Here is a 10,000-nt window from a genome sequence, read left to right on the forward strand (position 1 = left end):
GTCATACATTGCATGTAGACCTAAATCTAATTCAATTACTTTCATAATTGCACACCATTCAAGGCCCACCCCTCTTCTCCCTCCTCATCTAACAGTCCCGACAGAAATATCAGCTCACGTCGGAGATAATGTCACACTTCACTGCTATGGCTCAACCAAAAAGCAGGCAACCGATGGTGAGATGTATGTCCAGTGGGAGAAAGATGGACAGACTGTGCTGAAGATTGACCCAACCAATACTACCTTTGGCCCTGGATTCATTGACAGGACATCAGTGACCTGGGATGGTTACGGAGAGGGTGACCTGTCCCTCACCATCACCGGTGTACGCTCGTCTGACCAGGGGACCTACCTGTGCTTCTTCAACAGTGATAGTGACCCAGGATATCCACATGGAGTCACTCTCACTGTTAAAGGTGGGATGTCTATTGAATGCTTTTCTCACTTAAGTATTCTATTTAAAATGCACTTTTTAACGTATAGACATTGTTCTTTGTCTTATTATTATCATAGTAGTAGATGTAGTGTTAGTGTAATATTTCAAGAGAATAGTATTTAATCATGGCAGTCTTGCTGTTTTGTATTGTTGTCTGCGCTAGTTGAGATTATAAACTGGGTGGTTCGAGCCCTGAATGCTGATTGGCTGACAGCCGTGGTATATCAGCCTAAGACCACACCCCCTCAGGCCTTATTGCTTCAGTATAATATTGTTGTCATATCCCTTATCTTTGCTGCACTAACACTACTATTTTCCATCTTTCTGTCTTTCTCTAGAAAAGCAATTGGAGCCTGCAATGACTTATAGTGAAAGGAGTAGGGTGCCATTGCTAGTAATAATTATTCAAATCATTTGTGTGCTCGGGTTACTGGTGATTCACAAGAGAAACAGGAGACAGCCAACAGCATCACCAGCACATCTCTCCGTTCCAGTTCAGGACAGCCAACCGTTGCCAGAAGTCCCAAGAATCCAGAGTTGTTGTGATGATGATCTCGATGAGACCACGTGTCCTGAGGGGATGTATGAGCGCACAGAGGATGAGGAGGAGCTTCATCTCCCAGTAGCTGAAAGTGGGACACTGCTAGTGCAGGAGAAGAGCAGCACAGGGAGTTGAGTATGAAGATAGTATGTTCTGGTTGCCAACTTCTTTGTTTGTGAAATGTCCTATGTTCTCTGAAGTGGATGCCTTCCTATCATAGATTACGGTAGCCAATGACTGCAGCTTGATTACCTTGAATCAAATGATACAGGGTTTACTTTATCTCTAGCCCAGTCTTCTTTGTTCTGCCTAACCTTTATTTTACTAGGCAAGTCAGTTAAGAACAAATTCTTATCTTCGATGACGGCCTAGGAACAGTGGGTTAACTGCCTGTTCAGGGGCAGAACGACAGATTTTGTACCTTGTCAGCTCGGGATTTTAACCTACAACCTTTTGGTTACTAGTCCAATGCTCTAACCACTAGGCTACCCTGCCGCCCCTAGTCTTCCAGCCTCACTGGTGGCTTAAATTGTTTAAAGCTAGATATTTTACACCAGCATAAGCATTTTATTGGGGGGTGAGAGGTATAAAGGAGGATCCTTTGAGTGTGTGGATATGAAAGGGAAGCTGGTAGGGAATAAAGGAGGAATCATTCATCTCTCTGGTGGTGGTGCTACTGTTATTCTAACTGGAAGGTTTACTAGTCAAGATCAATGTCACATTTAATCTGGTCTTGCTTGATATCAAAGGGATATCACAGTACGTGTAATACACAATATCCTCACAAGAGGGCAGATGTACACCATCATTTTAAAGTAAACTATGATTATTTTTGGGTCAGTGATACACTTGGGACGTCCCTACCCTAAATCCTAACCTGAATCCACAAGAAATACTTTAATCCTTACATTAACTATTTTACATTTCGACTTCTGTGGGGTAGGCACGTCCCAAGGATCCTCGATAACAGATTAATGCATTATTATAAGGTATTACATGATGCGTAATAAATATATGTATTTGCTAAATGATTATAAAGAATGTTTGCTATATTTATGTTTATTTTATCGAATGTAAGAAATATTATTGTTCACAAAGTGTAAACCTGTGTCGAAACAGTTTTGAGAAACTGGCGCAAGCACCTGTAACATTTGTAGTGATACTACTTTTGTAGTGATTGTCATTTTCGGTGAGTCTTTTCAGAGAGCCGGATCATTTGGCTCCGAGCCGGTCCATATGTCAGATCTGGCCAAATTATTAGATGTCCTGCAAAAACAATGTAGTTTTTTTTTTACGCACTTAAAAAACAATCTGTATGCACCAGATTGCCGTGATCTCCTCACTATTTATTGTTTCTGCAGTGAGGACTCACCCTTTTTACAATTAGTTTATAATGTATCTGCAGAAAAAATAAATAGCTCAAAAGGGAGTAGTAGCCGTATGCAAATCAGGGAGCCAAATGAACAACTCTTTCACCAATGTGATTCGGTTCCGTTAATTCGCTTACCAGATGTAACGTTATAGCATGTATTTCCCAACATGATTCCAACTAACCTCAGTCACAGAAGCTATCGAGGCCGATAATAATATTCGTTAACATTCGTTCTGTCTATGCAGATGAGGAAGAAGGCGCTAGCAACCGAGACCGGTTAAAAAAAAAATATCCGCCCGAACAGGGACTTGAACCCTGGACCCTCAGATTAAAAGTCTGATGCTCTACCGACTGAGCTATCCGGGCTCTGACTGGCAGAGAAAGGGGAAAGATTTTGATTTTAAAAAGTCGTGGGGTAGATCACGTCTCCACTTGCTCGGAAAACGACTATTCGCTACTACAGCGCATTGTTACTGTGTTGCTCAGCTCAGGAGCTAGGGGGCACTTTTCAACCCCATAGCTAACGTTACTGTAAGTGTATTGCAGGCAGCATCGTAACGTTTATACCACAGATTAATAGAGCTTTGGTTTTACCCACAGGTGAATAGGGACAGTTATCGTATCTTTGGTTATACTAACCTTAATTTAGCTAGTTACTGTAGCTACATCATAGCTCGCTAGTGTTCCATTTCATTCTGTGGTCGGCTAACCTCGTACCGGCGCAAAGATACACTATTGGCAATGTGTACGTGTTGATAATAATACCCTACCGATGCAAAGATACACAATTGGCCATTGTAAGTGTCAATGTGCACGGAAAAGCTATTGTCAGTCTCTGTGTTGTTCCTTTGATCTTCATTTATTTGTAATTCATTGTTTTCCTCTGATCAACATACGTCATTTATTAACGTCATTAACGTGAGCAACAAAAAAAAAACTGAGACTAATGCATCGGGGCAGTTTTTTTTTTGTCCTGTCCAAGTTTAGGACGTGAAAGACCGACGTGTTGATCCGATTGAAGGAAAAAAAATAAAAGTGTACAGGCCCCAGCGAGATTTGAACTCGCGACCCCTGGTTTACAAGACCAGTGCTCTAACCCCTGAGCTATGGAGCCCTGTTCTGTTGAGGCTGAAACGCAGACTGTTTTTGACTGTGGCATGGATAGTTTTTCATGAGAGTTCTATAAGCATTCTGAAAGGATATATGGTTGCTTGCAGAGACCTCAATTGATCGATTTAATGTTAGTGTTAAAACATCCTTATATCAGAATTTTAAATCAACACGATAAAGACCACAACAATATCCTGCATTCTGACTTGCAATGTGTTTTTAACTTCAACCACTAGATGGCGTCAAAGAACGACATTTGTCAACAAGCCGTTCAGAAGTTGTTTGTCGCCTGCCATTTGTTGCGCTCAAGTGGGTAATTAAGCAATAAGGCCCCGATGGGGTGTGGTATATGACCGAAATCCGCTGTCCTTGTACAACGCAACGCGGAGTGCCTGGATACAGCCCTTAGCCGTGGTATATTGGCCATATACCACAAACCCAGAGGTGCGACATTATAAACTGGTTACCAACATAATTGCAAATTAGTCTTCCAAATGGACAATGACACCAAGCATACTTACAAAGTTGTGGCAAAATGGCTAAAGGACAACAAAGTCAAGGTATTGGAGTGGCCATCACAAAGACCTGACCTCAATCCTACAGCAAATTTGTGGGCAGAACTGAAAAAGCATGTGCGAGCAAGGAGGCCTACAAACCTGACTCAGTTACACCAGCTCTGTCAGGAGGAATGGGCCAAAATTCACCCAACTTATTGTGGGAAGCTTGTAGAAGGCAACCCGAAACGTTTGACCCATGTTCAACAATTTAAAGGCAACCAAATACTAATTGAGTGTATGTAAACTTCTGGCCCACTGGGAATGTGATGAAGGAAATAAATCATTATCTCTACTATTATTCTGACATTTTCACATTCTTAAAATAAAGTGGTGATCCTAACTGACATAAAACAGGGGATTTTTACTAGGATTAAATGTCAGGAATTGTGAAAATGTATTTGGCTAAGGTGTATGTAAACTTCTGACTTCAACTGTATATACAAGTAAAATAACACTGCAACTAACACAGAATGGGCACACAAATAAATACACCTGCAGTTGGCATAGCCTGTAAGGCAACACTTATACACCTTGATATTTCTGTTTGCCAATGCATTTACAATTTGGGATAACTTCAGGGCAGATCTGCACCAGTGGCGTGCTACTACTTTGGGAATTCAATGCACATGACTGGCTTGCTATAGACAGCCTCCTATGGCTTTGGGCGTGGTATAGAAATAGAACGGAGGTACCAGCCTCCGGAATGGAACATATTCCGTTCCGGAATACAGAGACGGATACGTATGGTGAGCCAGAGGACATCAAATATGTCCAATATTTTCTCTGGAAAACTGAATCAATTCCACCATGGAACTCGAATTCGATTGCCAATAAATACGCGCAGGAATTTAATTGAATTGTATTTTATGGATTTATGAAAAGGCGTAATTTTTTTCCATCACTAAAGCCACTTGAGGATTGTAAATGAGAAACATGCGTGTGGAAGACGGGCGGATAGTTAGTCTTGGTTTTGAACCCATTTCTAAAACCAAGCCTCCAACGCAACGAACGTAAGTAACTAGTGAATAGGCCAATATATGTGATTTTCAAATATCAATAAAATGCTGCATTTATTGTTTGCGTTTTGATTGTGTTTATAAAAAAAGGACTAGCCCGTGCGTAAATATGCGTTCCAAATGCTCCATGATCACAATGCATCATAATCACTTCTATCCTAACAAGTCGCCTTTCTCTGAACTTGGACAAGTCAATAGAGAGGCTATAAAAAAACTATATAGTTACCGGAAAGTTTTCTTATTGAATGGTTTCTTTCTTGTGCTTAGCCTAGGTAGTTGTGTACAGTAATTGGTTTACTTGTAGCCTAAAGTAGCCCATCTCCCACCCGTGGGACGATACATAGTTACAGTAATGATATGTAATAAGCATGTTCAATAGGCCGACTGTACTGTTTCTAGGGAAAATGACGCGATGATTAGCCAATGATCACAAAGAGCTGAGTAATCGCCCACAAACATGTTGTGCCAGGCTTCATCCCCCAAAAAAATGGTAGTGAATGAAATGGTATTGTACTGAATTAAACTGTACACCCAATCCGTTCTCTCTGCGAAGCATATACCTGTCCAGCCGGTTTCAAAGGTTTGTGAAAGCTCGATCCGGGAGTTACGGGTATTGGTAGGTAGGTCTATTACGAGAGGGGTGTTGGATGTCAGTTTGGAACAGTTCAACACACGACGCCCCAACGACTGGAACGGAGCTCCTTTCTCTCGCCACACCAGAAGTGTAGCTTGGTGTCGCCACTTGCGCAACAAGTGACTCTGCCAAAGGGATTTATAAGATTCAGTCGGACACATTTAGTTTCTTTATCCTAGAACGTGACTGAAAATCAAGGCTTTCGACGAAAATAACAGGAGCACTCTCTCCGTTTCTTTGCCTGTCCACGGTTTATCAAGGCATCACAACCGGGAATAAAATCAGATTTCTCCGTGTTCGACCATTAAAGTGACACGGATGTTTGTGCCCAGATGCTGCGCTCCTTCACATTAGCACTCCGCCGGCTGACTAAATGTAAGAGCCTCTTTGTTCATTTACTTTGTTCATTTAGGGAGACCTGTATTTGTGTGTAGATATAACCTAGCTACAAGCCCATATAACTTAAACTACGGGACTTCGTGTAGGCTAGATTGAGCCAAGTGATGTTGGAATCAGTGATGAGACATCGATCCTCGTTTCAATAAACAGCGATAGGCTACTTTGTAGCCAAATCAAAATGAACAAAGTCTAGCCTGGTTCCGAATGTAAACACAACGTCGCGCCTTCCTTTTTAAACCATGGTTGCTAACAGATGAGTATTTTCTCACGTCTCTTTCCAGGGCCACCATGCTCCATGCGTCCGCGGTGGTCGTGTGGGAATGGCTCAACGAACACGGGCGGTGGCGGCCCTACAGCCCGACCGTCTCCCACCACATCGAGGCGGTGATACGAAGCGATCCCCGTGGTGGAAGCGTCGTGCTAGGCCAAGTCGACAACCGCCTCTCGCCCTACATCCTAGACCTGCAGTCGATGCACCAGTTTAGGCAGGACACAGGTAAGAAGACGAGAGCTGAGAGGTGTGAATGGCTGTTGTTGTTGTGGGGATGCCGATGTGGTGTTGTTACGCGCCTGGTGTTGTTTGTGTAAAGCACGTGGATGTATATAGGTGGAGAACTTTTGTGAAACAGCACAGTTTAAAATATATGGCAAATAGAAATCAAAACTGGATGGTCTTAAGAGAGAGACGGGAAACCACGTGTTTGATGTATTTGATACCATTCCACCCATTCTGCTCCAGTCATTACCATGAGCCCTGGCCTCCCCAATGAAGGTCCCGCCAACCTCCTGTGATGTCCAGTGAGTGTCTCTGTGTCTCGGTCTGTCCAGAGTGGATATATTGTTATAGACAAAGGTCCTATCAGAATTCTTACTTCTACATAGGCCTTTTTAAACATCTTAGGCTCAGTTGTCAGTCGGTTCTGGTTTTTACTTCACGTTACTGCACGGCTGTGTTAAATTCAGTTCGTTTTACATGTGGTTCAACTAGTAGACTGCTTCACCACTGGGGTGGAGCTTAGAGCTCACAGCTTGGTTCCATTCCGTCATAGAATGAGAATTAAGAATGAAGTACAATCAGTTCCATATTCCTAGGGCCTGACTGGGTCCCTGAGTGAAACCCTCCGCTTGCCTGTCAGACAGAATGGGGTGAAAGTGGGATGACCTACGACAGCTGTACCTCACAGAGCCTTGGCCTCTTACGAGAGACATTCTTCCCCGTAGTCCCCGAATCTAACGCATGCAGCTGCTGTGTGGGGACTGACATTGGGTGGGATAAGCAGAGGGAGTGAGAGAGAAAGGGCACCCTATTTCCTACATAATGAGCTAGTTTTAGTCAAAAGTAGTGCACTACATAGGGAATAGGGTGCTCTTTGTGACAAATCCAGAGTGTAAGGGGAAAGCAGAGAGAATGTGATATTTCAAGACTTAAACAACAGAGAATCTGAGAATCCGCCTCCGGTAGCCCCCCCCCCCCTCTATAGTCTCAGCCACACTGTATCCTGTTAATTTCTTTAGTCTTGTCTTTAGTTTTGTCAATAGGCCAGATCTGTAGGGGCCAGCGGTGTCAGAGGCTCGGGACGTGGGAGAGGGAGATGGAAGGAGGGATAGAAAGAGAGGGAGTCGGAGGGAGGTAATAGGGAAGCCCATCTATCTCTCTCTCTTTGTTGAAGTTGAGAGAACAGATGTTTGTTCCTCTATTGTGGCCTAGACATTCACGCAGGCACACACACACACACACACACAGGGAAGAGTGTGGGAGAGAGTTGTAGGCGCAGAACCCGGGCGCACCGAGTCGGGAGACGGGGTAGAGGGCGTACCGGCAATTCTAAGTTCACCGAAGTGGAAGATGAAGACAAAAGAGAGGACGAGAAAGAAAGGGGAGAGAGCAGTAACGATAGAAACATCTCTCTTTACCTTGTAGCTCCACTCTGCTATTTCACCACAGCTGATGATTGTATGACACTGTGACACCTCTCCCTCCCACATCCTCTCACAACGTTGGTGCTAGAGACAGACCGCATGAGAATACAGAAGCTCGCAGCTCAAACGCAGCTTCCCATCTGTTCACAGGGCTAATAGTCAATCAGGGAAGCCAGACTGAAGGGTTTCCAGTTGTCACTGACGGCTGAGGTTTCCCTTCTTCTGGAGGAGCCCTGTGGAAGGTAAAACCCATCTAGCGTTTGCGTCTGGCTGTCATTTCAGGGAGCCGTTAGCCTTCAGGCTACCTGCCGTCAACCAACTCGACATCTAGCATTAGCGTCTGTCTGTCATTTCAGGGAGCCGTTAGCCTTCAGGCAACCTGCCGTCAACCAACTCGACATCTAGCTTTAGCGTCTGTCTGTCATTTCAGAGAGCCGTTAGCCTTCAGGCAACCTGCCGTCAACCAACTCGACATCTAGCATTAGCGTCTGTCTGTCATTTCAGGGAGCCGTTAGCCTTCAGGCAACCTGCCGTCAACCAACTCGACATCTAGCTTTAGCGTCTGTCTGTCATTTCAGGGAGCCGTTAGCCTTCAGGCAACCTGCCGTCAACCAACTCGACATCTAGCATTAGCGTCTGTCTGTCATTTCAGGGAGCCGTTAGCCTTCAGGCTACCTGCCGTCAACCAACTCGACATCTAGCTTTAGCGTCTGGCTGTCATTTCAGGGAGCCGTTAGCCTTCAGGCTACCTGCCGTCAACCAACTCGACATCTAGCTTTAGCGTCTGTCTGTCATTTCAGAGAGCCGTTAGCCTTCAGGCTACCTGCCGTCAACCAACTCGACATCTAGCTTTAGCGTCTGGCTGTCATTTCAGGGAGCCGTTAGCCTTCAGTCAACCAACTCGACATCTACCTGCCGTCAACCAACTCGACATCTAGCTTTAGCGTCTGTCTGTCATTTCAGAGAGCCGTTAGCCTTCAGGCTACCTGCCTCCTCCTCTGTCTCTCCTGTCTCTCTCCCTCCTCTGTCTCTCCTGTCTCTCTCCCTCCTCTGTCTCTTCTGTCTCTCTCCCTCCTCTGTCTCTCCTGTCTGTCTGACTCCTCTGTCTCTCCTGTCTGTCTGACTCCTCTGTCTCTCCTGTCTCTCTCCCTCCTCTGTCTCGCCTGTCTCTCTCCCTCCTCTGTCTCGCCTGTCTCTCTCCCTCTTCTGTCTCTCTCCCTCCTCTGTCTCTCCTGTCTCTCTCCCTCCTCTGTCTCTCTCCCTCCTCTGTCTCTCTCCCTCCTCTGTCTCTCCTGTCTCTCTCCCTCCTCTGTCTCTCTCCCTCCTCTGTCTCTCCTGTCTCTCTCCCTCTCTGTCTCGCATGTCTCTCTCCCTGTCTGTCTCACCTGTCTCTCTCCCTCCCACTCCTTCCTCTGTCTCTCTCCCTCCCTCTCCCTCCTCTGTCTCTCTCCCTCCCTCTCCCTCCCCTGTCTCTCTCCCTCCTCTGTCTCGCCTGTCTCTCTCCCTCCTCTGTCTCGCCTGTCTCTCTCCCTCCTCTGTCTCGCCTGTCTCTCTCCCTCCCTCTGTCTCGCCTGTCTCTCTCCCTCCCTCTGTCTCGCCTGTCTCTCTCCCTCTCTGTCTCGCCTGTCTCTCTCCCTCTCTGTCTCGCCTGTCTCTCTCCCTGTCTGTCTCACCTGTCTCTCTCCCTGCCTGTCTCTCTCCCTGTCTGTCTCGCCTGTCTCTCTCCCTCCTCTGTCTCTCTCCCTCCCTCTCCCTCCCCTGTCTCTCTCCCTCCCCTGTCTCTCTCCCTCCCTCTGTCTGGCCTGTCTCTCTCCCTCCCTCTGTCTCGCCTGTCTCTCTCCCTCTCTGTCTCGCCTGTCTCTCTCCCTCTCTGTCTCGCCTGTCTCTCTCCCTCTCTGTCTCGCCTGTCTCTCTCCCTGTCTGTCTCACCTGTCTCTCTCCCTGCCTGTCTCTCTCCCTGTCTGTCTCGCCTGTCTCTCTCCCTCCCCTGTCTCTCTCCCTCCCTCTGTCTCGCC

At 45.9% G+C, this 10,000-nt stretch overlaps 2 non-coding genes and 1 pseudogene across 2 annotated transcripts; 1 reads left to right on the top strand and 2 right to left on the bottom strand.

The window, feature by feature from the left end:
* Positions 1-2,642: 2,642 nt before the first annotated feature.
* trnak-uuu (transfer RNA lysine (anticodon UUU)) lies at positions 2,643-2,715 on the bottom strand. The gene has a single exon. It is a non-coding gene; the product is annotated as a tRNA-Lys (tRNA).
* A 675-nt stretch (positions 2,716-3,390) lies between these two features.
* trnat-ugu (transfer RNA threonine (anticodon UGU)) lies at positions 3,391-3,463 on the bottom strand. The gene has a single exon. It is a non-coding gene; the product is annotated as a tRNA-Thr (tRNA).
* Positions 3,464-4,720: 1,257 nt separating this feature from the next.
* The window catches only part of LOC135507101 (E3 ubiquitin-protein ligase DTX1-like), a 49,753-nt pseudogene continuing 44,473 nt past the window's right edge, over positions 4,721-10,000 (top strand).

This window comes from Oncorhynchus masou, chromosome 20 (genome assembly GCF_036934945.1).
Source record: "Oncorhynchus masou masou isolate Uvic2021 chromosome 20, UVic_Omas_1.1, whole genome shotgun sequence".
Taxonomy (NCBI): Eukaryota; Metazoa; Chordata; class Actinopteri; order Salmoniformes; family Salmonidae; genus Oncorhynchus; species Oncorhynchus masou.